Below are 24523 nucleotides of genomic sequence, written 5' to 3' on the forward strand. Positions count from 1 at the left end.
AATTTTAGTTTATTTTAGTATTTCTTACGGTCGAAGGCCAGCGGAAGGATAGTGTGATGTAATCAACTAATAGCAATCTACAGTAATGTTCCTAATAATAGCACATGTTCCCAAATAAATATCGTCCAAGTTTAGCCAATAAAAGCATCCTGTGCCCAATAAATAGCAGTTATGGGCAAGATACTGCGGATTCACGGTCTGGGTTCAATCAAACTTTATATCTCTATCACTGCCATTTGTTTACGGTGGTGCCATCATGTACAAATGAGACTATTTATGCACACAAATATTAACTAGAAACTAGAAATGGGGGTTTTGTGAACAGAAACAAAGGATCCCCTGGAGCAGGGGTAAGGGTAATGGCATCTCTGACAGGACAATTTGTAAAGATGAATTAAAACGAACACGTGGAAAAGACCTGTATCATTTGCATGTGGTAAAACAACGTGGGCAGTGAAAGGGTTATTTTTTACTGGATGGCACTGGTAATGGCGCCTAACTGAGAGAATCATAGAATACAGCTGTGTACCGAATATTAAGACAATAACACAGTGTTCTGTCTCTGTATCCCAGGCCTCAACATCTCACTAACATAATCATTTTAATAACTATTCTTATATCACAAATGATTTTCGGCGAACAATAAATACATAAAAAGAAAACAAGCAGCAAAAACACATTGGTCTATATTGAACAGAAACACATTCCCCTGCCAAAGCAGAAAGCACCACTTCTTCAACTTAATCAGAATTGTTTTGATATTTGTATTCACACATCCTAGGTCATAATCATTTGGGGAATAAAACTGAGAACATTCTACGCAGTGGTTGTGAATAAAACATGTTTTATACATTTGTCTTGTTGCATCCCCACCAATAGTCAGCAGTCATGTTTATAACAACCACAGCTTGTGTTTTTATAAATGTCCAGAAGAGGGAGCAGTTTGTAATAACATGTGAGATAAAAGGCAGGTGAAGTATGTGCAAGGCCACAATATAGCACTGAGCACACGAAGCTTAACCAACTACTGTCCAGTAGTACCTACATTATTTTACAGCTGTGTAACACCTGGTTATACCAACTATGAAACACACTGTTCATGAGAGAACCATTTGAGGAATGACAATGTGCTACACAGTGTTGTTGGTGTTGAATTATGACACAAATGATACAGGCCTCTGTTACGATACAATCTATAAAGAAAGTATCACAATTTATCGATTCCCTATGAATCATACAGCTCTACTCTATACTACCAACGCTGCCTGAGAACCAGCCCCTTGTAGATTGGAAGTGAAGGGGGAGGAGCCCTGAGGGGTAAGACTGTATTGAAGGAACAGCAGACCTGAGGCCAGTTACAATTACAGCAGCATTGCTTGTATTCACAGTGGTATTCTGTTCAATTACAATTATAATCACAAGTATACGAAACAGTAACACAAACAACTACCCACATTAACATGTTTACTTTATGTATTCTAAATAACCAAGCAGTAATCACAGGTACAAATACACAAACATACTACATAACTTGTATTTTTTTCAAACAAAACAGAGTCACTGAAAGTGGTTGAAAAAAACTGCTGGTTATCAGCAGACAAGATCTGGATAGCTGCTCACACTTTCTTTTGCAGTTTAATAAGGTTGACATAGTCTCACAAACCTCTTCACTGCTGACACAGTATCCCACAGCCCTACTCCCCCTCACACAAACATCTCTCACACCCAACAATAGTGCCACCTTCAGGCATTATGTGGTATTTGTGAGAACACTTGCTCAATTATTGCAGTAAACGCATAGAAGTTTGTAATAAAGCATTGTGAAAGCTGTATGGTGTATAGGATGAGATGTATGGTAAAGCAAATTCAAAAACTGTGGTAAACGATGAAAAGGCATGGAAAAACTGCAAAATCACTGCGTAAATTTACATTGACAAACTTCTGTAAATTCATATTTTTGTGGGGTCGCAAAGATCACAGTTTTCTGGAGGGCCTGTTTGTTGACGTATGTGTTTAATTAGAACTATTATCAGGTTCTAAAGTGTCCGTTATCACGGCAAAATAAACATTCTGTCAGTTTATAGAACAAGATAATCCAGCACCAGCCACTGCAGAGCTGGAGACCCAGCAACACCTTATGAAACGTTCTACAACACAAATAAAACACTAGCAATGACACGAACTGCTGTGAGCCAGAATCACTGGAGTAGATGAGCATGTCAATATCCAAGACAAACTATCACGCTTTTCTAATTCAACAGAGAAAAGGAGCTCTGCTGTAGTAAGTACAGGGACTCGGACGCTGTGACGCTGGTTTGTTTTCCTGCTCTGTCTGTAAATTGCAGGGCGCTGTTATGTCAAGCAGTCCTTCACTAAAACAGCTACTTGAGCATTTTGCTCAATCGAATCATTTTGCATTTTAAAAAGATGTGAAATCAAAGGGAATTTTTCAAGTGCTTGGATGAGCCTTTCGGGCTTGATTTTGAAGAGCTGAAAGCATTACCATAACAAGAGACCTTGGAGTGTACTCTTGCCAAAATGCATTTAATTGCTTATATTTAAAGGGATAAACAAACACATTATTCTCTATTAAAAATATCCATTTCCATTTCAGAAGGGATAAGGCCGACAGGTTGAGGCTGAGAGAAACATTTCCCTGTGTCTGTACACCTCACCCAATCAAAGGCTGCACAGAAATGAAAGGCTAGGAATTGTGTCTGAGGCACATTTATCACAGGTACTGTGGGAATACCCCAGCTCAGGAGCAAAGCTAAATCTCATTATGCAACAAGAAAAATGGGCGATTAACAGGTTAATAAACTAATAAACTGGAACCATGGTATTTATTGATTACATTACTTTAAAACATTCACCATGAGAGATAAAACTGGGGCTGGAGAAACTCTTTTCACTGCGATCAGTTCACACCCAGGATTTAATTCACAAACATTCCAGAATCAGGATTTAATCCTTGAGTATTCCAGAATGTGTGGAAAACCAGCTGCTGCAGAAAGTCACATGGGTTGCTCAGTAGGGGGCACTCATCAGCTGAGCTCAGTTTATGCCCCAGCATTGTGTTAGCATAGGGCCCCTGTGCTATAGTTTACTGCAGTAATTGTATCCTTTGGTTATCATTGCATTTACCACAGTTTATCATGGTTTGCCAACCGCCATGTTTATTTTATTGTGCTTCACCATGCTCCCACTGTGCTTTCTTACATTTTGCTATGATTTTACTATAGTAAACTTGTATAAGGGAGGAGGTGCCATCCTTGAGATTAGACCTAAAAATACAAGGTTTTGTCTGTTCTGTGTACATTAAATATCCTATTGGGATGTTAACTACTTTCAAATATAAAATAAAATATAACATATGTTAATAAAAACTGCTCACTAAATTCCCTCTTGATTTAAACAATTTTCCATTTCTTTTCATATTCCCCAAATCACCACCCCAAGTGGTTCTGGCATGTGGTCTCTGCCAAACTGCAAAGTCATTAATCATTTAATCCCATCAACCTGCTGTCACTTTCCAAGCGGCATGGCAGAGCTTTGCATACCGCTGGGTTACCAAGAGCTTCAGAAATTTCAAACAGCAAGCAGAAGAGATCCCCTTGTGATTGAGCATCAGGGTGTCCTGTGGCCGTCTGATTCGTCTGAAAACCATTTTCCAACAACCAAAGAGGCTTTGTGATGTTATTAGGGATTACAGTTTGACATTATTGTATTATTTTTGGGTGGAGGCAAACTATAGGAGGCTGTGTGGTCCAGTGGTTATAGAAAAGGGCTTGTAACCAGGAGGTCCCCGGTTCAAATCCCACCTCAGCCACTGACTCATTGTGTGACCCTGAGAAAGTCACTTAACCTCCTTGTGCTCCGTCTTTCAGGTGAGACGTAGTTGTAAGTGACTCTGCAGCTGATGCATAGTTCACACACCCTAGTCTCTGTAAGTCGCCTTGGATAAAGGCGTCTGCTAAATAAATAAATAAATAAATAAATAAATAAATAAATAATAATGCCCTTGCTTTCCTTTCTCCTCAATGTGGTTCATGTAATGGTGTTAGTGTTGTGTGACACTTACTGTAGATAACAAGTAAAATGAGTTTGTTGGTATCAAGCTAACCTCCAGTGTAATTCACATCACAAAAAACACCTAATTTGGCACAATTGACAGTCTGTTTGAAAGTGGCAGGTTTTTAACACAGGTTGCCCATGCTTTGGCTATTACCATGGCAACCAAGCCAGCTCTTACATCACCCTCAGCAAAATGGAATTCAGGGGAGGAGGAAAAAAAAACTTCTCTTAAGAAAACACTACTTCCTTCACTTCGCCCCTCTTGAGCTTGTCCCAAACAAAAACAAAAACTACAAAAAGCGGGTGAGCCTTGCAGGGGACCCTCTTCAACCTCGGGAGGCAGAATGGCTGCCAGTCAGTCTGTAGGCAGTGAAAAAGGCTTACTTGCTCTTGTCTAGTTCATCTGAATGACAAAGAAAACAAAGGATTCTTTATGCGGGCATCACACAAAAAAAAATTCTACCCAGCCTACAGCAAACATCACAGGTTCTTTCACGACATCACATTTCATTGAGTGCTTTTTTGTTACTTCAGTTTGCTTTTACGTCTGCATCCTTTCGGTGGACCATTTCAAGAAAATGATTTACAGAAAGGAAGAAGCGAGAGCTTGACCTGGGGGGGGGGGGGGGGGGGGGGGGGTGGAGGGAGAGAAGAAGCAGCGAAGTTTAGAAAACAGGCTGAAGTAAATAGCCTGCTCGCAGTTTCTCTTGTAATTGCAGATAATTATAGAGCACCGTATGCAGTGACCTATGATAATGAACTGAGCGAGAGGCACTGTGCCTCTATACAGGCTGCAGGCTCAGCTGTCTGGACAAGTTACTCACATGTTGGTGCTTCAGTAAAACAGGATGGGGGGCCTAAATATCTAAGTGGATTTGTCTTTCCCAGAACTGCCAAGTTTCTAAGGGCTTAAGAAGAGTAAAGGAATAGGTTAGACTCCACTGGGACAGTTCTTGGGCCGACCTTTGCTTCAGAACCAAAAGACGCTTCTGGAAAGGCTTGTACCAACATCTTGCCAACTGAATAGTGCCACTGAACCCTGCTTTGCGTTACATAGCCAGGGAATGAATGACTGGCCCAAGATCTCCTTTCCCACTTGGAGATGGAGAATGGCTGCTGTCGGTATCCAGCCATCAGGTCACATTCCCTGCATAACGGAAAACAAAAAAGGTAGGCCTTCTGAAGCCTGCAAAGAGCCATGACATCATGTAATCAAAGAAACTACAAAATGATATCGCAGAAGGCTACCCGAAGCTATGATAGTAGTACAGTATTTCATGTTAATTTTTTTCGTTAAGTATATGGAAAACTACAAAGCAGTATGTAATTCAATATATTAATTATTCAGCAGATTTCATTCCACTTTATGAAGCAAAATGCATTCATTCTTTTTATAACACCATTCGGTAGTTCAGGACAGACCTCCACACAGAGAATATGTATTGTATTAACTACTGGTGGTCAGTATGCATCTTTATAATGCACTTTAGAAGGCTCAGAGGAACAGTGTGTGTGTAAGGAAACAGCACTAAACGAAACCAAGCTGTCAGTCAGAACTGACAGGTTTGAATATATTAACAAGAAAGCCAACTGTTTTAAAACACCCTTTTGTGCGTTTGTGAAAACCATGACAAAATGCGATTAGGCAAAAGCCAAATAATCCCTTATAAACACTGTGTCAGTTAAGGTAACTTCTATTGACCAGAGGTCCAGCCTACAGAAAGAAGCCCGTGTGACAGAAAAAGAAAGGAAGCAAAGTCTACATCAAACAAAACAGAGCAGACTGTGTCCAAATCAGTGCGCTGGGCTTTCACCAGCTCATACTGTGGAGACGTGACAGGGACCCCTCTGCTGAAGAACCCAATGGGGCTCCAGCTGAGAGGGACTGAGACACCCTGAACAGCCTCAATATGATGGGACACTTCTGTGGTGGCTGACCCACGGGGGCTGTCCACTTGCAAAAAGTTGCTTTGTGGGTCAAGTTCTCTCATTCAGCTATAAGTAAAGTCTGCTGACCAGTCTCTGTATTTTTTTTTTTTAATTCCATCTTAACCACTGCACTTTGACCCAAATGCTAATTAAAAGATACAGTTGCCAATATGGTTTGGGATGGTGCAGTTCATTTATAGCAGCACAGTTTTAGAAATAATATTAAGAGGGATTTCAAACTCTATACACACCACTGTTACAAAACTGCATAGTACCAAACTTGAAAAGTTAAAACTGAAGTCATGTTCTTTTTTATATTAAAATACAATTAGTGTCTGCTTACTACATTCATTTACAGTTAATCCTTTTACACACTGTTAAAGTGGTTATACTCACTGGTAGAGGAATAGCCGGTACAGCCAGTGCAACTGCACAGGGGCCACGGACTCAGAGAAAAAATAAATGAACAGTGGTACTATCCATCTCATTCATATTTGCAGATGTTACAGCCTTCATATTCGTATCACTGTGGCCAGTAATTCAAGTTTTAATCCTCTCTAAAAATTAAATTAAAATGAGCTTCCTCACTTTAATTCCCCCTGCAACTGTCTTGGCATGGAGGCTGATACTTGGCATTGTCTTATGTGTCGTCGGAGTCTCTTTTTCGCTCAATATTGCAAACCCGTTTCCCTCTGTCTTCAGTGAAGGTTTTGGGGTGCTGCTCAGCACGGTCTGTTGCAGTTCTATTTAGTGCACGTGATTCATGTTGCTGGGTACCAAAATAAACTCAAGGAAATTAACATGTGATAAAATTCCTTTCTGGGCAAAATTCTTCACCCTGTGAATTGATTTATGCGCTCGCAGAGTTGTGAGTCTGGTGAGTAAACTTGTTAGATTGTGATTAATAATAGTGTGGTGATGGATGTACAGAAGCACTCAAAATGCTATTCAAGTACTGTAGGTGAGTAGAAAACTTTCTTATTACTGAGAACTAAATATTGTTAAATTGACATGTTTATAAACAAGTGCTGTTTTGAAGTTTGGGGGCCCACAATAAGGTCCTGCACCAGGGCCCATCTTTCTCTTCATCCACCACTGGTTACACTGAAGCTAATTCAATAGTTCCATCTTAACTGTCACACACTTCAATTTGCTATGCAAGTCTTGCATGTAGAGTTTGAAAAAATAAAAACACACGTACTGTACGTTGACCTTGGTTCTGTCGGATTCTCTACAAAGATTCAAGTTGTTTTGTGAAGCTCGGTTATCGTGGTAAAGTTAGTGGTGATTGGATAACGAACAAACATGGACACACTTCAATATGAGTTAATAAAAATGGTATATAGTTATATATGGCTTTCAGGTGGACAGTGAAATCGTTCTCACGTATTTCCTGTCATTAACCAATGCTACCCTTAAAAGACCCCAAGGACACTGCCAAGGTGAGATGACCAAGAACAGTATATTAATCAAATGTACTGCTATCGTGTCCTTCTGTCTGAAATGCAAAACAATTATGGTAAAGTACTTGACATATGTACAGTGCATACTACTACAGATCTATGTTTTGATTGTTGGGAACATCAGCTATGCTTCCCAGACAGTAACGAAATCGATACTTTAAAACACGGGCGAAATCAATTCCAGAATGGAAAAGCACAATGCAATGTTTTACATTTGGAATACTCCCTCAGGGACGCAGGGCGGAAGAGCTCAATTAATTAAACATTTGGAAAATGAATCATTTGTCATAGTGATACCAAAAACGTCTAGTCTATTTAATGATTCGTTTTATTAAATATGACATAGCACAGTTGTGTGTGTTGGTAGTATATGGTACATGTTTGTGTACATATACAAAATACACTTGTATATTCCAAAATGAAACAGAAGCAAAGAGCATCTACAGTTACATAGAGAGATGTCTATCACAGGCTGCCATTCTGACTGCTATACGACAGTGTCAAAAAGACAGCAATATGGTTGAAAAGGTTATAAAAATAACACATGGGAGACGCACAGACAGCAAGGAATTCTACATGCTATAGATCATTATTAAAAAACGCCTGACATGTGGCTCAAGTTGTTAGTGGATCAAACTGAAGAGTCCCTTGCTACTGCTAAAGCAGTAATGTGTAACACTGAACAGTCAAATCACCAGCTCCTATACAGTGTGATGTTTCCCCATGGCAGCACTATGGAAGTCCACTGTGTACAGTACCTCCCAGAAAAATGGAGTAACGTTCACCTGATCCTTCAATAAATATCTTAAGAGAAGAACCAGATGATATTCTAAAAGGTATTGTATTGCATGAGACAGGGGTTCCCAAATTAGGGGCCATGGAAACCACATCACAAAAAGACATTCCATACATAATGGCTACAGTGCATTGCAGTAGGTCTTTTTGTAGACAGCATACATAACCTACATTTTATAACTCAAAATTCCATAAATCTAAATCTACCTCCATTAGCTATTAAGGTCTCGTGTGCAGTTTTCAAAGAAACACTTGTCATAGCACACATGTATTTTCATAAAATATGATATCCGGTACTACTTTGGGTTAAAGAAAGGTCTCATCTCCTACGACTTGTTCTTGTGATATCTGTTTCACTTGCACCTCCTGGGTCATATTACTTCAGCTGTGCCTTCTGGGTCAAAGCATGTTATTGGCTGAAAGCATATCAGTCAATAGGGGAAGCAGCTGGTTGGTTGATGGCAGGAAAGATGCCAGTAAAGTGGTGGGGACAATTTCACCCTCCAGGTGAAGTGAGCATGTGCAACACTAACAAAACGAAGGTTTGCAAACAGAGATTTATCCTACCAGTGTTCTGTAGTACCATATGTATTGTGTTTTAAAATGAAAATACATGTTTCTTACAAAACTGGACATTTGAGACATATATAAAACCAATGCAAGTGCACAACATACAGAGTTGGGCTAATTCGCTACTTTTATTATTATTTGTTTTTTTAGCAGACGCCTTTATCCAAGGTGACTTACAGAGACTAGGGTGTGTGAACTATGCATCAGCTGCAGAGTCACTTACAATTACGCCTCACCCGAAAGACGGAGCACAAGGAGGAACACAAGGAGGTTAAGTGATTTGATCAGGGTCACACAATGAGTCAGTGGCTGAGGTGGGATTTGAACCGGGGACCTCCTGGTTACAGGCCCTTTTCTTTAACCACTGGAACACACAGCCTCCTTAAGTAACGTGTTACTGTAATAATATTACTTTTGTCATTAACTTTTCTGTTTTGTAGATTTACATTTGTTGTTGTCTTCTGTAACCTCGTTGCGCCAGACTGCTCTAATGTCATTGCCTCAGCACCAATGATGCGATCGCTTCCAGGATGTCTCACGCCAATAATAAGCAACAATTCTGAGCCTTGTCATTGAACAAGACTAGGCACTAGGAACTAGGAACCAGGAACCAAAAAATGTGTATCCCTACATGCCAATTTTGATGATACACTTCAAAAACACAGGAAACATGTCTACCGCCGTGTATTTTGAAGTTTAATAGGACAAGATTGAGAGGAGGCTTACTTGACTGTGCGTACCACTTTTATTTATTTGTTTGTTTGCCTGCTTACACAGTGGTGGCCCCATTTACTGCATCACCCCATCATTGTACTGCTTTATAACTACACATAGTTTGTTTTTCTATAGACTTATTTGTTGTTGTTATTGCTGTTTGTGATTTTGTGATTTTATTTCATTTTAATGTTTATATGACTTTGCAAAATTCTTGAAAGTCAGGAAATATACAGTACATTGTTTATATGCCAACAATTAAATGTATTTATACTACAAAAACTGTAAATCTCTTAGGAATGCAGAACTGAGCATGGTGTTTCTGAAGAGTTTTAATTCTGGTGGATCCAAGCTGAATAAGAATTTGCTGTAAACATAGCCTGCGGTATTCGGCTCCGAGGGAAGGAAAAAATGAGCTGGCGGAGATGACAAACAACCAGAAGACATCCATTTAATCCAAGAAGGAGGAAACTCTACCGCAGATCAGGGCTGCAGCTGGCTCAGAGTTTGGGAATGAGAGCTTCGGTGGGAAACATTACCAGAGAACGTCAAAGGCTCACACATTCATCAACCGCTGTTAATACTTATTTACAATCATGCAGGATTGTGCAAGAAAGAGTGATCCCAAGGTAGATGTGTATTTAACTGTTAAGGATCAGACTACCTGACTTCAGTCCCCTTTGATATTCAGCTTTGTGTCAAACTGAGTTTCTATGAACTTATGCAGATGTATTTATTCAGTTTCATTCCACAGTCAGGGGCGCTGGAACTAGGGGTGCTGGGGGTGTGGCATAATTTCTTTAAGTGTAATGTACAGTATGTTACTACAGTACAGTAGTGTTCAAACTCTTGCAAGGATCTCTGAATTCTAAGCAAGTCCATCAGAATGGAATTAGCAGCACAGCGCTCCAGAGCAGATGATAAGGCCCCGCGGATACCTAATGAGAAGAAGATGGCAGCCCCTGCACTCTGCTTCAACCTGTATCCATGTGCAAAAACTAGAAGCTACAAGCTGCTCTCAGAGGGGCCCCAGTAATGTCTGCAGCACAACAAGCTGCCCAGATAGCTGGTGAATAGGCTGTGAACGGGGGGCAGGGACAGTAATGTTTATATCTCCATTTCACTGGTTTCTAAGTTAGTATCATGGATGCAGCATGCTTTCTAATTTCAATATTTACATATTTACTTAAGATGTATGTAGCCTGGGAATCTATTAGTCTGTTTAGAGTTTCATTCATCCCCAGATAAGGAAATTGCTACATAAAATCGATGATGACAGGTCTCTTTAGAACATTCACATCACAAAATCATTTTGCATTTTTGTAATATTTATTTTTGTACCCGTTTTATTTGCACAATTCTGATTCAATAACGTTTGTCTTGGCAAGCATTTGTAGCGGCTAGCAAGTTGTGCCTTTTTCTGAATATGTATGACAGCATGCACAACTTAGCTGTGCATGCCTTTTTTTAAGTGCACAAAATACCATGTATCTCACCTTTTTCTGAGTTTGCTAAATTTAAATGGATTATACCATTTGTCACAGTTCATGCGCAGTGTTTTCTAATTCCGATCTTCCTGTTTTTTGTGTTACTGATCCACAACTTCATTTTGGTTGCAACGAGGGAGCTCAAGGGCACAACATGCTTGAGAATTATAGGGGCATTTGCCCCAAACTTCTCTTATGAACAGTATTTTGCATGCAATGTAAGAGCTCAGTGGAGCTGCATGCTTGTGATGCAAACAGCTGTAATATCACAGTACAGGCCAGCACAAATTTCACATATTGTTTTGTGATTGCAAACGGATATATGTTGTAAACTTCTAATTGATCTTTAAAAGTCCCCTATGCATCAAATTCATTGTGAAGCCAAAAAAAGGTTTTACCGAAGAGAAAATGAAGCCTTGGAAATTGGAGGAAGGAAGTTTGAAGCCATAAAACCAGGCGCTAAATGATATGCTTTCAATAACAGATCTTACTGTAGAAATGGATTGACTCCTCCTGGAGCCAAACACTCTCACCTTGAAACCTGGATTCTCACAAACAATAACCAGGCATCCTTTTCCTACCCTTCTGCCACTGCGGTAATACAAACTGACCATTATTATTGTCTTCAGAGTGTTCGGTATGCTCCCTAACCCGCAAGAACAGAATATAAACTCTAATAGTCCCACACCCACAGTTTCCTTCGATTTTATTGAAAGGGAAGTAATATTTGGCTGACTTTGAGTTAGCACTTGCGTTGCAGGAAAGCTGATTACATTGGTCCAGAAGGTTTATATTTTTCTGGTTTCTTCTGTAATTCTGTTGAGTTACCATTAAGGGGCGCTCCGTTCCACTATACCAACAACAACACCTAGACAGAAAGGCAACTAATTGTCAAAATATTTAAAAAGCATACTTTTTTTTCTTTTACATTTCCATTACTATTTTATGACGATTGGTTTCTTTAAAATGTTAAAAGGAGTTGACAGTTAAAACGAAGCAAACTAGGACCAGAGGACCAGAGGACACACCTGGAAATTAAATAGAGACTTAGGAGACAGAGAGTGGTGAGGGTATGCAATGGGCTACCAAGTCATGTTGTAGAGGAAGAATCACTTAGATCCTTTTGGACCCAACTTGACAAATGCTGAGATCAATCAGCTACTAGGAACCAGACAAGCTTAGATGGGCCGAATCACCTTCTCTCATTCATAAATGTTATGTTCTCATGTCGTTTCTGTCCCTGCTAGGAATCTCCAGACAAGCCCAAAGTAAACTCAAAAGTCAGGTAAATGCAGCTTTTCATCTTAATGAAATCCTTTGGAATCGTGAAAAAGTTGGACATGTAACACGATCACCTTTCTCTGTAATAAAGAAAACAGACTTGAAAGCGGCAGCTCCTTCCTGGTACCTCTTTGTAATGCTCTTCTTCATGGTACACCAAAGTCTTTTATATCAAAACTACCGTTAGTTTAGAGCTTTTCTGTCTATTGCTAACCCAATCTAATTTTAAAAGTAATTTTGCTTTCTTGTCTTTTCAAATGGCAGGACTACAATGTTTTACTGTGATGCTTAGCTGAGTTCCTAACTTGTAGCACCAGAAGTGAATTGGAAATGTTATAGTGTTGTGGCAGGAAACAACTACAAACTGGAAAACTGATAAGACTCACAATGTTGTTATACTAAGACAGAGATCCAGGGTATTGTGCAAGATATAACACTAGAGATTGTCAGCTTACCTATTAAAGAACTGCTTCATTGACACTTCAATACAAAAAGCGGGCATTCCAGGTTTCCCAGGTTGCTTAGAACACATCAATGTGATCTGGCAACAAATTCAATCAGCTAAAAAGGAGAGGAAGGAGCTCCATGTGACATTCCTGGATTTGGCTAATGCATATGGTTCAGTGCCACATGAACTACTTTGGGCAGCATTTGATTTTTTCAGTGTACCGATGACAATAACAAATTTAGTGAAAGCCTATTTTGGAGATTTGCAATTCAGTTTTTCAACTTCAGAATTCAGCACTACATGGCAATGCCTAGAGGTTGGAATAATGGCAGGATGCACCATTTCTCCGCTGGCTTTTACCATGGCAATGGAAGTAATCATTAGGGCATCAAAATGGGTAGTAGGAGGAGAGCGCTTGGCTTCTGGAATGCGACTACCACCAATTCGAGCATACATGGATGACATGACAACCATGACTACAACAGTAGCCTGCACTAATCGATTATTGGGCAAATTAACCAATAACATTGAATGGGCACGAATGCAATTCAAGCCCACTAAATCAAGGAGCATCTCTATAATTAAAGACAAAGTAGTAGATAAAACATTCTTCATTAATGGTGAGGCAATACCAACAGTGTCTGAGAAGCCAGTGAAGAGTCTTGGGAGATGGTACGACGGGGATCTAAAGGACACAGTTCGTGTGGGAGAAGTTAGACAACAAGCAGTGGAAGGGTTGAAGAGCATAGACAGCTGCGCTCTACCAGGTAAACTAAAACTCTGGTGCTTTCAGTTTGGTCTACTGCCGAGGTTGCTGTGGCCACTGACTGTGTACGAGGTTTCTTTGACAACAGTAGAGAAGCTGGAAGCTTTAATCAGTTCATACATCAGGAAATGGTTGGGAGTTCCACGCTGCCTCAGCAGAGTGGGACTTTATGGTAAAGGAATACTGCAGCTACCAGTCTCTGCTCTAACCGAGGAGTTTAAGTGCGCCAAGGTCAGATTGGAAATGACATTAGTAGAGTCACGCGATAAATGCGTAAGGGAGGCAGCACCTGTGTTGAAAACTGGAAGAAAGTGGGCGGCAAAGAAAGCTGTGGAAGATGCAAAGGCTGCCCTTCGAATTGGTGATATCATGGGGCAAGTTCAGCATGGAAGAGGGGGTCTTGGTTTCAGTTCAACTCCTCCTACATGGCACAAGGCGGCCCCAGCTCAAAGAAGGAAGCTGGTAGTCAACGAGGTGCAAAAGCAGGAGGAGAGGATGAGGTGTATAAAGGCCATTTCCCAGGCCAAACAGGGAGAATGGATGAGATGGGAGAGTGTGGAACAACGCAAGATTGGCTGGCAAGACCTATGGTCAATGGAACAGAGCAGGATCAGTTTCCTCATCAGGTCAACATATGATGTTCTCCCATCACCACAGAACCTAAACCTCTGGGTAGGAGAGGATCCCTCATGTCCTTTGTGTTCATCACCTGCAACATTAAGGCACATTTTGACAGGATGTAAGGTGGCTCTTAGCCAAGGACGGTTTACTTGGCGCCATGACCAGGTGCTGCGATGTTTGGCCTTAGCATTGGAAGACAAGCGTAACATGACCAATAAGTTGCCACCTGTTCCATCAAAACATTACACACAAAAGACAACATTCCTCCGCCCAGGAGAGCAACCACCAAGAAAAGGTGTTAAAACCAATCCTCGCCCAGGACAACTGGAAGCTGCTAGAGACTGGAAAATGCTGGCAGATGTTGGTCAACGGCTTATTTTTCCACCTGAGATTGCCACCACTAACCTTCGACCAGATATTGTCTTGTGGTCTGGATCAGCACGCCTTGTTCACCTGGTAGAGTTAACAGTGCCATGGGAGGATGCTGTAGATGAGGCGTATGAGAGGAAGAAACTGCGGTATGCTCAACTAGCCACTGAAGCGGAACAGCGAGGATGGAGAGTTCGGGTTTACCCAGTGGAAGTGGGTTGTCGAGGATTTGTGGCACACTCTACAACCCGGTTTCTCAGAGACGTCGGATTCAGTGGCCAAGAGTTGCGTCGCACAGTGAAGAACTTATCTGAAGCAGCAGAGAGGAGCAGCAACTGGCTGTGGTTGAGACGGAAAGATTCTGGCTGGGGACAGGTAAGTAAGCTGGGCTGAGTTGAGTGGGGGACGGAGAGGGGTGATGCTGGGACGCCAGAATCACCGTCGAGCCCTCTTGAGGTGTCGTGGGCTAGTCGACGAAACACTGAGGATGGAAGGTGCCCACTTGAAAACCCCAGAGATGTACCCTACTTAGCTCAATCCAGACGGTTGTCATGCTGATGCGCTGGGGAGGCCGCACTTTGGTTGATCCCCGGAGCCAGCATCGCAGCCGTTGTGTGTGCTGATGCGCCAGGGAGGCAAAATAAGCTGATCCCTGGAGCCAGCATTACACTTCAGCCATTAACACCAGTCAGAAGGATATCTACATCATCATATGGAAGGAAACGTAAATGGATGGAGACGCATATGGATCACATTAGTTTACTGTAAAGCTACGTCTTAGTTGGTGCTTATCTTGGCGAGAGCCGAGTTCAAATCAGCATGAAGTTTTAACATCTACTCTCGTGTAATGGAAATCATTTTATACAGAACAATACTCAGGCAGTGCCAGACACACAGAATGTTTTAAGTAGCAATCCATTGAGCTCTTGCTTTGCATTCAGTCTCTGGTTTGCCCTAATGCGTGTCTTCTCCTAGTCAAAACAACTGCTTTATAAGCTGCAGTTAGCCGATTTTGTTAAATCATAGATAATGTGAGCCCCTGCCAGCCTTTTTATGAGCTCTCTGATCGCCGCTGGCAAGCTCCCTGCTGTGGGTGCCGACTCAGAGCCTGGCATTGGACCAGCCAAATCTCCAATCTAACCAATCAGGGGCCAGGGCAAGAGCATCCACTCTTACATTTTTATTAGCCAATATTCTGTGCTTTCAGACTGAAAGGGCTTGTTAGGTGACATTTTATAGTTTCCCCCTCGCTGTGGGGAAAAAAGCTGGTTCTGAGCTATACTATACTATAAATGTCAGAGTTAGATTTATTTTTTAGTACCTATACTTTACAGGCATATTGATTTAGCATATGGCTGCAACTTCTTACACTCCTAGAAACTCTAAGATTCGGTACAAAAACAAAAAACCACAAAATCATTTTCCAGTATTTTAGGTAAATATTAGGTAGACAGAAGCTGTCTTTATTTTAATATGTTGTTAATAGTGTTACCAGTAAGTACTTCTGTTTTGTGTGTGATGACATTAAAATACATATATTATTAAGGCTTAAATCTTAAAATGCACACACACACACACACACAAACACACACACTTTGCAGTGCCACAGTCTTGTGGTACTTGTGGTGTAATAAAGATCAAATGGCTAGTCCACTGCACTAAGAAGGATTGATCAATATAATATCATACGGAACAGGGATTTTGTGCAGAGAATTCTGTTATGTGCAAATCCACTTCTATCAATACCAAACATTGTAATAAATTAACCTTCTCACAGTGGATTAAAGGAATGCAAGGCACAAATACAACGCTACAGGTATTTTGTACAGTGATCTAAGGCTCTGAGTAGGGTGATGTGTGCTATCAATATTGCCCCATATCTGCTATTTTAAATGGGTGAATGGAGCTGGGTTAATGGATTATAAAATAACACTTAAGGGAAGCTGACGTCAAAATCACATAATGACATGAAAGGTCATACGTGGATATCTGTGGATGACAAGGATGCAGTGCTTGGATGTTGCCACTGTTATGTTACTAACAAGTAACGAATCCCCTAAAGCCAAAGGCTCCACTTTAAAACTTGGCATGCCAGACATTTGTGGAAAACTTGCTCTCTTCTGCAAGCATATGGATCCAATTTTCAAAATCCTTAACTGTTTCAAAAGTACTTTAACACACTTCATAGAAAATGCCTTGTCCATGCATTGGTTATTTGCCGGTGATATCAGGGTTTTACAGACGAGGATGGAAAACATAACCCTTTCTTAAATGTGCTTCACTCCAAAGGATTTTTGAATTTTAGAGATTTAGAACATTGATTAGGTTAACCAGAAGAAACTTAGCAGGCAAACCTGAAGGGATCAGCCAAAACTGATGAAGGCATAAGCTGGAGCTTTGTCATGTTATATACCGTAGTTAAAGTTAATGGGTCTTCACTTTTCTGTGTATCATTTCACCAGAACCCCTTAATAGAATTACAGCCTTATTGCACATTATTCTAGGAGTGTTGATGGGTCAGAATGAATCATTTAAACATTAGTGCTACATTTTGTAATTTCTTCTTAACAGTTAACTGTTGTTTAATATTCCAATGTTAGCCTAAAGTACAATGTAAAGGTTCATTTATTTCATATTCAATGTTTATTAAATAAAATAAAAAGTGTTTCCCATATAAAATAATTAATACATTTAAACATGAATTTTTGGCGAACAAAACAAAGGATCCTGGTAGCAAAATCAAATGTGAATGCCATGTCAGAAATCATATGTGAAAATTTAAATTGAAAGGAAATCTAACACCTCCTCATAATTCTTAAGTTATCATTATTATTTTTACCATCATTATGGCCACTCATACTAATGAGTGTCCACAGTCCTCACTGCTTCATCTGTCATTCCTTCAACATCTGCTGCCACCACATTACAGCTAAGAACATACGAACATGAGAGAATCTACAAACCAGAGGAGGCTACTCAACCCATGTGAGTTTCTCCAGTTCCTAAATAGCTGATTGATCTCAGAACTTTGTCAATTTGGGTCCTAAAGGATCCAAGTGATTCTGCCTCAACAACATGACTAGGTAGCCTATTCCATCCCCTCACCACTCTCTGTGTGAAGAAGTGTCTCCTACCCTCTGTCCTAAGTCTATCCCCCCCTTAATTTCCAACAGTGTCCACTGGTCCTGGTTTCTGTGCTGTGCTTAAAGTACTGGTTTTGTGTTAACTACAGTATATCTATTCCTTTTAGGGTTTTAAAGACTTCAATCACGTCCTCCCTAATTCTTCTTTGTTGTAACTTGAATACATTTTCACAAAACAACCCGCTATTTTGTGGACTGTCCAGAAAAGTTTAGAAAATAAGTTGAATTGCAAGTTTGTAAGTGGGTCAAATTTAATGTGAAACAAAATACTTACTGGGTGCTCATCTGTTAGCGGAAACTAACTTTTAAAACTATTTTTTATAGCCGTATTAGTAACCTCACTCCACAGTGAGAAATATACTGTCATATCAAAACGTTGTGTTTATATTCCCAGCATTCCAGTCATTTCGCATTAGGAGGGCAGAGGTCAGTGTTGACAGCAGACAAGGTTTAAGCTTAGAGGTTAGCCTGAACATGATCACCTCCCACAGAGGACACACACCACACACAACAATCCTCAAGTGGATTACAGTGCCCCCTGCTGCTCAGAAAGGAATCCTTGACCTCTGTGGTTTAAGTGGCATTACCGTGAAGGCAAGCACAGTAATGTTGCAGCATCCTTTAAAACAAGTCCAATTCAGGAAGTTTTATTATGTTATGTTAATTGTAGTTTAAGAAAATAATTCCCTTTTACCGTTTTAAAAAATACAATATGTACATTTTAATACTGAATATTTCATTTCTCTGCAGCAAAACAGTTTTGCGTTTCATTTGTTACAGAGGTGTGAAATGTTCAATTTCGAAAGAAAACACATTTTATTGTCATGTTTCTATTTTAAAACATATCGGGTACGATTTGGTTAAATAAATCTCTGCTTTCAGATAGTCTTGCACTTCCTTGGTCGTTTCACCTTACATCCACTAGGGGCATGATTCCAAAAGCTCTATTGCAGGCACAGGGGTGCTTTAAAAAGTCATCAGGGTGATCTGCAATAGATAAAACTGTGTACCTAAACAAGAAGTAGAATACATGTGTTAGGATACTTCTGATATTTCTAACCTATACTACCTGTTGTTTCACCCTGGAACATGGCACAGAGGCTGCTGCAGGTGCCAGATAAACTGACTTAAGTGAGGTTTATAATGGTCAAAAAAGAGGGGAAAACTCTTGAGTTATTGATACACAGTTAACAGTTTGATTCTTCCCTGGTAAGATCTTTCAAACACACCCTACTGAGCTTAATAAGCAGGAGATAACTATGCAATAAAACACATCACACACGGAGGATAAGTGCGCTACTAAAGAGCATGATTTGACTGAAACCAGCAGTGGACTGGTACGTGTTCCAGTTACACGCTTTAGAAACACCATATTATTCATAAAGCACTTGACATGCCAGCGGAGAGGAGCGATTGTCCAGATTACAAGGTATCTTGGGAGGTCCTGGCCTTGTTCCTCTGGCCTGAACCCAGAACACACTCAAGCCATCTTCCAGATCACAACTGATCTACGCCATGCTGGTTTTATAAGCACCAGCCACCCGCATCTCTCTTGATCTGTCTGAACACACTATACAATCTTCACGACTGACATTTCTCTCCCTCCCACTCCTAGTTAACTACGGCAGTGTGTTTTCAGACGACTTCTCTGTGTGACAGACTTAACTTCTTATTGCCATGGAAAGACAATGGCAAAGAAAGCTGTGAAACAAGCCCCTCTTGTGTTCAGCTTTACTCTGAAGTCAATCCCACTGCACTGGTCCTTTGCCTCTTTTCTCCTGTAGACACAATTCAATTCACTTTGAAGATAGAAAAGGGGACATTAAAGCAAACTATATATTATATACAGGGTGATTATAAAGTAAGTGGGACACTTTAGTGTGGCTGCAAATGTATTTATTATATGAATGCACTTGCAGGACAGTGCTAGCAGTCACCATGCTGGCTTTTGTGGAAGGAAGGCTACAGCATACTGTGTGACTGGTGGCATCCCCTATGACCATATGTGCTACCTATGGGATTTCATTAAAGTGGTTATAGCCAATGAAAAAACTGTATTAATCTGACCTGCCGTGCAATTCCATTCAGTGTGTAGATTGTGTGTCTAATATATATATATATATATATATATATATATATATATATATATATATATATATATATATATTGTAACACAGTGGGGATGGGATTGGAGTCATCCCCGCAGTAAAATGTATGGTTTTGTTTTGTGTGATCGTAGTGCTGTATTGTTTAATTGGTTTTGTTAATTGTTTTATTGCTTAGTTATTCCTGTCACCTGGAAACAATTGTAAATTAGGACCAGGTGCAGGGTACTTAAGAGAAACAGTTAGTTTGCTCAGGACTGCTGAGAAGAAGGGAGCAGAAAGTGTTACTCTGCGTCCTGGCAGTCGTGAGAGGGGAAAAAAGAAAAAGTGCTGTATTCAACCTGTGTGGTTTTTGTGTATGTTTAGTGGGGAAACAGCCTAGCTGTCCCACGTGTAGTCAGGGTGTTCCTGTGAGTTAGTTAGGGCTCGTACAGAGCTAGGTATTTATTTTGTTTCTGGGTCTTTTGTGTTCGTGATTTGTTTTGTTTTGTTCATCGGTTCTTTATTAAAAATTAGCGCAAAAGCGCTCTCAAACTCTCCATCTGTGTCTGGTCGGTATTTTAAAGGGGCAAAACGAACCCGAGCCGCAAGGCTCGTTTACAATATATATATATATATATATATATATATATATATATATATATATATATATATATATATATATATATATATATATTAATATTAATATCAGGTATTTTACAAGTTCAAAAATGTCTCAGTTTGCATGCCTTATTTTCAGGAAGTCTGTTTTACTTCCTAAGTCATTTCAACCTCAGTTGAGTCTCTGAAGTCAATGTGAAACATGTCAGTTATAAGAAGCAGTTTGTTGGTTATGAAAGGAGACAAGGGGGTGGGGTCAGATTCAATCTCATGTTTACCAGAACGAGCATTTCTTTCAAAACTGGACATTTGAGGCCTGTATAACAAAGTGCACAACAGGTCAGACTTTGTTAGCTACACTCTCTGTGATGTATTGTATAATTCAATAAGATAATATCCATCTAACCCACTAACTGCCATGGCAGGCAGTAACACTAAACCGCAGGAAACAAAATGGTTGACATATGACAAAAACAAAAGATAAACAGCCTCTGGCAGTGAAAGTGTTGTACTGTGAGCCTGGAGCCAGGCACCCTGATGTGCTTTCTTCAAGCTTAGGCACTTTTATCTTCGCTTTCTCATGAAAGCACAGCAATATAACTATGCTGTTAAAGGACTACAGTAAAACTGATCCCTTTGGGTCTCATTGTAATTTAATGAATGACGGGAAACCTAAATAACAAATCACCCCGAGTGCCAGATATTGCAAGGATTCTACTTGGAGAGCCCCAGTTCACTGGCTTACAGTAACATTGTTTCTCTGCTCCTATCCACTGTACCTGCTATTGATATCCATGCAGTTCAAAGAGGAAGAGTCACTTTCTAAACTTCACAGCTTCCAGCAAGCTCTGCCAATGCTTCATAAAGCACACATGAAATATGGTCATGAAGAAAACCAAACATGATTGCAGTTCCCAGGCTTGGAGTCTGTTATGAGAAAGCATAAAACTGCAAAGTGAAACCACTCGTCTGAATAGGAAACAGCAATCTCTGCTTAAATATGGGTTGGAACTGGAAAAGCTGCGATGCAGACAATCTGTGTCCAGATCAAACTCGTTTCTTTTGTGACTTCAAGGTTGTAATTACCAATATCTGTGCTTGACCCAATCAGAGCCCACATGTTCCTATTTGCAGCAGAGAATGCAGGTGTAAGGCTCACCTGGGTAAACTTCACAATGAAAAGAAATTCTGACACAGTAAAAGGAAAGCAGCAAAACTATACTTGTGAGAATGCCCATCACGACAGTCAATACTGTATGCCCTTAAAGAGACTGCAGTAATATCCCGAATAATCCAGTATTTAGTATTCAAATCAATAAGTAGATTCTGTGTATACTTGTTCTGCTAAATGTTACAATGAAGGTTCAAATCAGACAGGCTCTGTGTAAAGGGCAGCCAGACTGCAGACCTGGAGTTGTTGCAGGTTTGTGTTGTCTAGGATGATAGAGCATCAACAGATGTGTTGAATGGGTACTTCACACAGGCTTTCACCAGTGAGGACACTAAAACATTCTCCCACACACAGGCTTGATGCATTATGGGTAAATCAAACAGAAGTACTGAGGGGACTGGAAGGTCCTGTGTTTTTATTTAACATCATGAAATCAAAGAAACTACAAAATTATACAGCAAAAGTTGACCGGAAGCCATAATAGTAGTACAGTATTTCATGTTAGATTTCGAAATGTCACATTTTTTGTCAGTTTTTCATTAAGTATATGGAAAACTACAAAGCGGTGTGTAATTCAATATGTTAAAGTAACATCATTCAGCAGGTTTCATTCCACTTTATGAAGCAAAATGAGTTAATCTATATAGAGGGTGATGCAAAACTTTAGCCCATCGCTGTACTTTTATAGGGGTTCCAAGTCGGTATATCCTTTGATATTCATTTTCATTTTCACTGGTCTCAGGTCCCCTTTTTAAAAATCCCACTACATTTTATTTCCAGGCCAGTCAGAGATCCTACAGCTGACAAAACACTGCTGTAAACAAAACTAAAGCTATGCTGAAAACAGGCAATTCAGCATAACTTTAGGGCTGGTTAACGAAAAACGACTCCATCTCCCCAGATTTTGATACTCTCAAAAACCTGAGATGATAAACCAGTCACCTCTCGCTAATGCTGTACCAAAGTCAAATAAACACTTACCTTTTTATTTATATAGTTGTGGCAGGCAGAAGCCTTGCTGCTGTAAATAGTGTGTGGGGGAATGTAAGGTTGGCAGGGATAGGGTTAAATCTGTCCCTGCCAGCAATCACAGGTGTGGCCATTGCCCAGCGAGATAACCGAGTGCTGATTGGGTTAGCAAAAGCCTGTTTGTTTGTTTGTTTGTCTGTCTGTCAACGTGGTAGTGACGGCTAATGCCCAGCCTACAAGTGTGTTGTTCTTTTGTTTAAACCTTTTATTTTGGCCCGCGTGCCGTGTTTATTTTGTGTTATTTTGTTAAACAAATGTGCGCATACAAGCTTAAAACTGCAGTTTTCTGCCTTTGGGTCTAAATCCTGCCGGTAGCCAGCCTGGGCCATGACGCTACCCTGCCACAATACCTAACACAATTCCTTACAGTGCTTGAGAACTACAGTCATCAGTTCCATTTCATTTGTTGTATTTCTGCATGGTTAGTGGAGAAGTGTGTGAATGCTCTCCCAGATCTGACAGAGTTGAGTAACATCAAGTCTCGTATCTCTGCTCTGCAATGGACAGCAGACAGCATGCTGGTTTCTGGCCCTGGAGATGGGGTTTGATCCATGTTTTCCTATATATCAGGGCTTCTCAAGCGACTGGTAGCAGCACTCCTTTCATGAAACAGCCTTTTAGTTCCCATATATCCTTTAGTTAACAATATAAAAATGTTATCCTATTCACTTCTGAATGCGGTTTTATTTCTGACTGTAATAAAGACCACATGTTCTATGTATTGAACCCTTAAAAATGATGGGAACAATCTCATACTTTTTAGGGACCATTTTGAAACCATTGCAGACATACTTCCTTTCCTTTAATCATAATAAATAACTGAGCAACAGATATTGTCAGTAACACAACACTATCACTAGCAATAGCCACAGAAGTAATAGAAGCATTTATACAAAAACTTTACAGAGTGCTAAACTTATATGTAATCTTCCCAGACTTCAAATAACCTTTGTACAGTGTGAAACTGAGCCAGTGAAGTGATGGTTATCACTACCAAGAGGCATGGGTTGCAGCAGGCAGTTTCACATACAGTAGCAATGATTACACTAACCCTGTCCTTCACCAAGGAATCAACGCCAACCCAATCCTTGGTTTTCATGGAAGCTCTCCAGAAAGTAATTGAGTACAGTTAGAGTCAGTATGCTCCCACGTTCATAGCAGAGGAAACTGCCTCGCCAACTGTCACTCTGAGCATGCAGTCAAAGCAACTGCTTTCCGGCTAGTAACAGAAAAAATACATTAACCTAATCAAAAGCAAATATCCTCACAATCAATCATGACAGTAACAATAAAAAGTAACCTGTTCATCCTGGACTATGAACTGAGAAATTATGATAAACCAAATCAGCTCTATCACATCTAGAGTGACTGTACGACTGGCCAATAGGAGGTCAGAGTGGCAGTGATAGACGTTAGGGCTGGCCAATAGGTGCTGGCATTAAGGGCAGAGTAGGAGAAATCGGAATGCAGGTCCCAACAGTGTAAACAACAATTATAACAGGCTGCATGAGAGGAGAGAGGATAATATGGGATCTGCTGTGTCCCTGGTGGCCACATTTGAGAAATGATGTGTGGTCCGGTGGTTAAAGAAAAGGGCTTGTAACCAGGAGGTCCCCGGTTCAAATCCCGGCTGACTCACTGTGTGACCTTGAGCAAGTCACTTAACCTCCTTGTGCTCCGTCTTTCGGGTGAGACGTTGTTGTAAGTGACTCTGCAGCTGATGCATAGTTCACACACCCTAGTCTCTGTAAGTCGCTTTGGATAAAGGTGTCTGCTAAATAACCTAATAATAATATTGTGTTGATGATGCAGACTTACCTGTCCAGCAGTGAGTAATATAAAGATGTGTCAGTCCACTTCAAGCTAACAGAGGCTGGTCTTTCAGCACAGCCTGGCTACTGCTTTCTAAAAGCTGTGCCAGTGCCAGCAGTTAAGATGTAACAAACCCCACAACAGCT

General features: G+C 40.4%; 1 protein-coding gene across 2 annotated transcripts in view; it reads right to left on the bottom strand.

Annotated features, from left to right (window-relative positions):
• LOC117426928 (tetratricopeptide repeat protein 28-like) overlaps nt 1-24523 on the bottom strand; it is a 435334-nt gene that overhangs the window by 373477 nt on the left and 37334 nt on the right. The window lies entirely within an intron of this gene.

The sequence above is a fragment of the Acipenser ruthenus genome, chromosome 11 (assembly GCF_902713425.1).
Source record: "Acipenser ruthenus chromosome 11, fAciRut3.2 maternal haplotype, whole genome shotgun sequence".
Lineage (NCBI taxonomy): Eukaryota > Metazoa > Chordata > Actinopteri > Acipenseriformes > Acipenseridae > Acipenser > Acipenser ruthenus.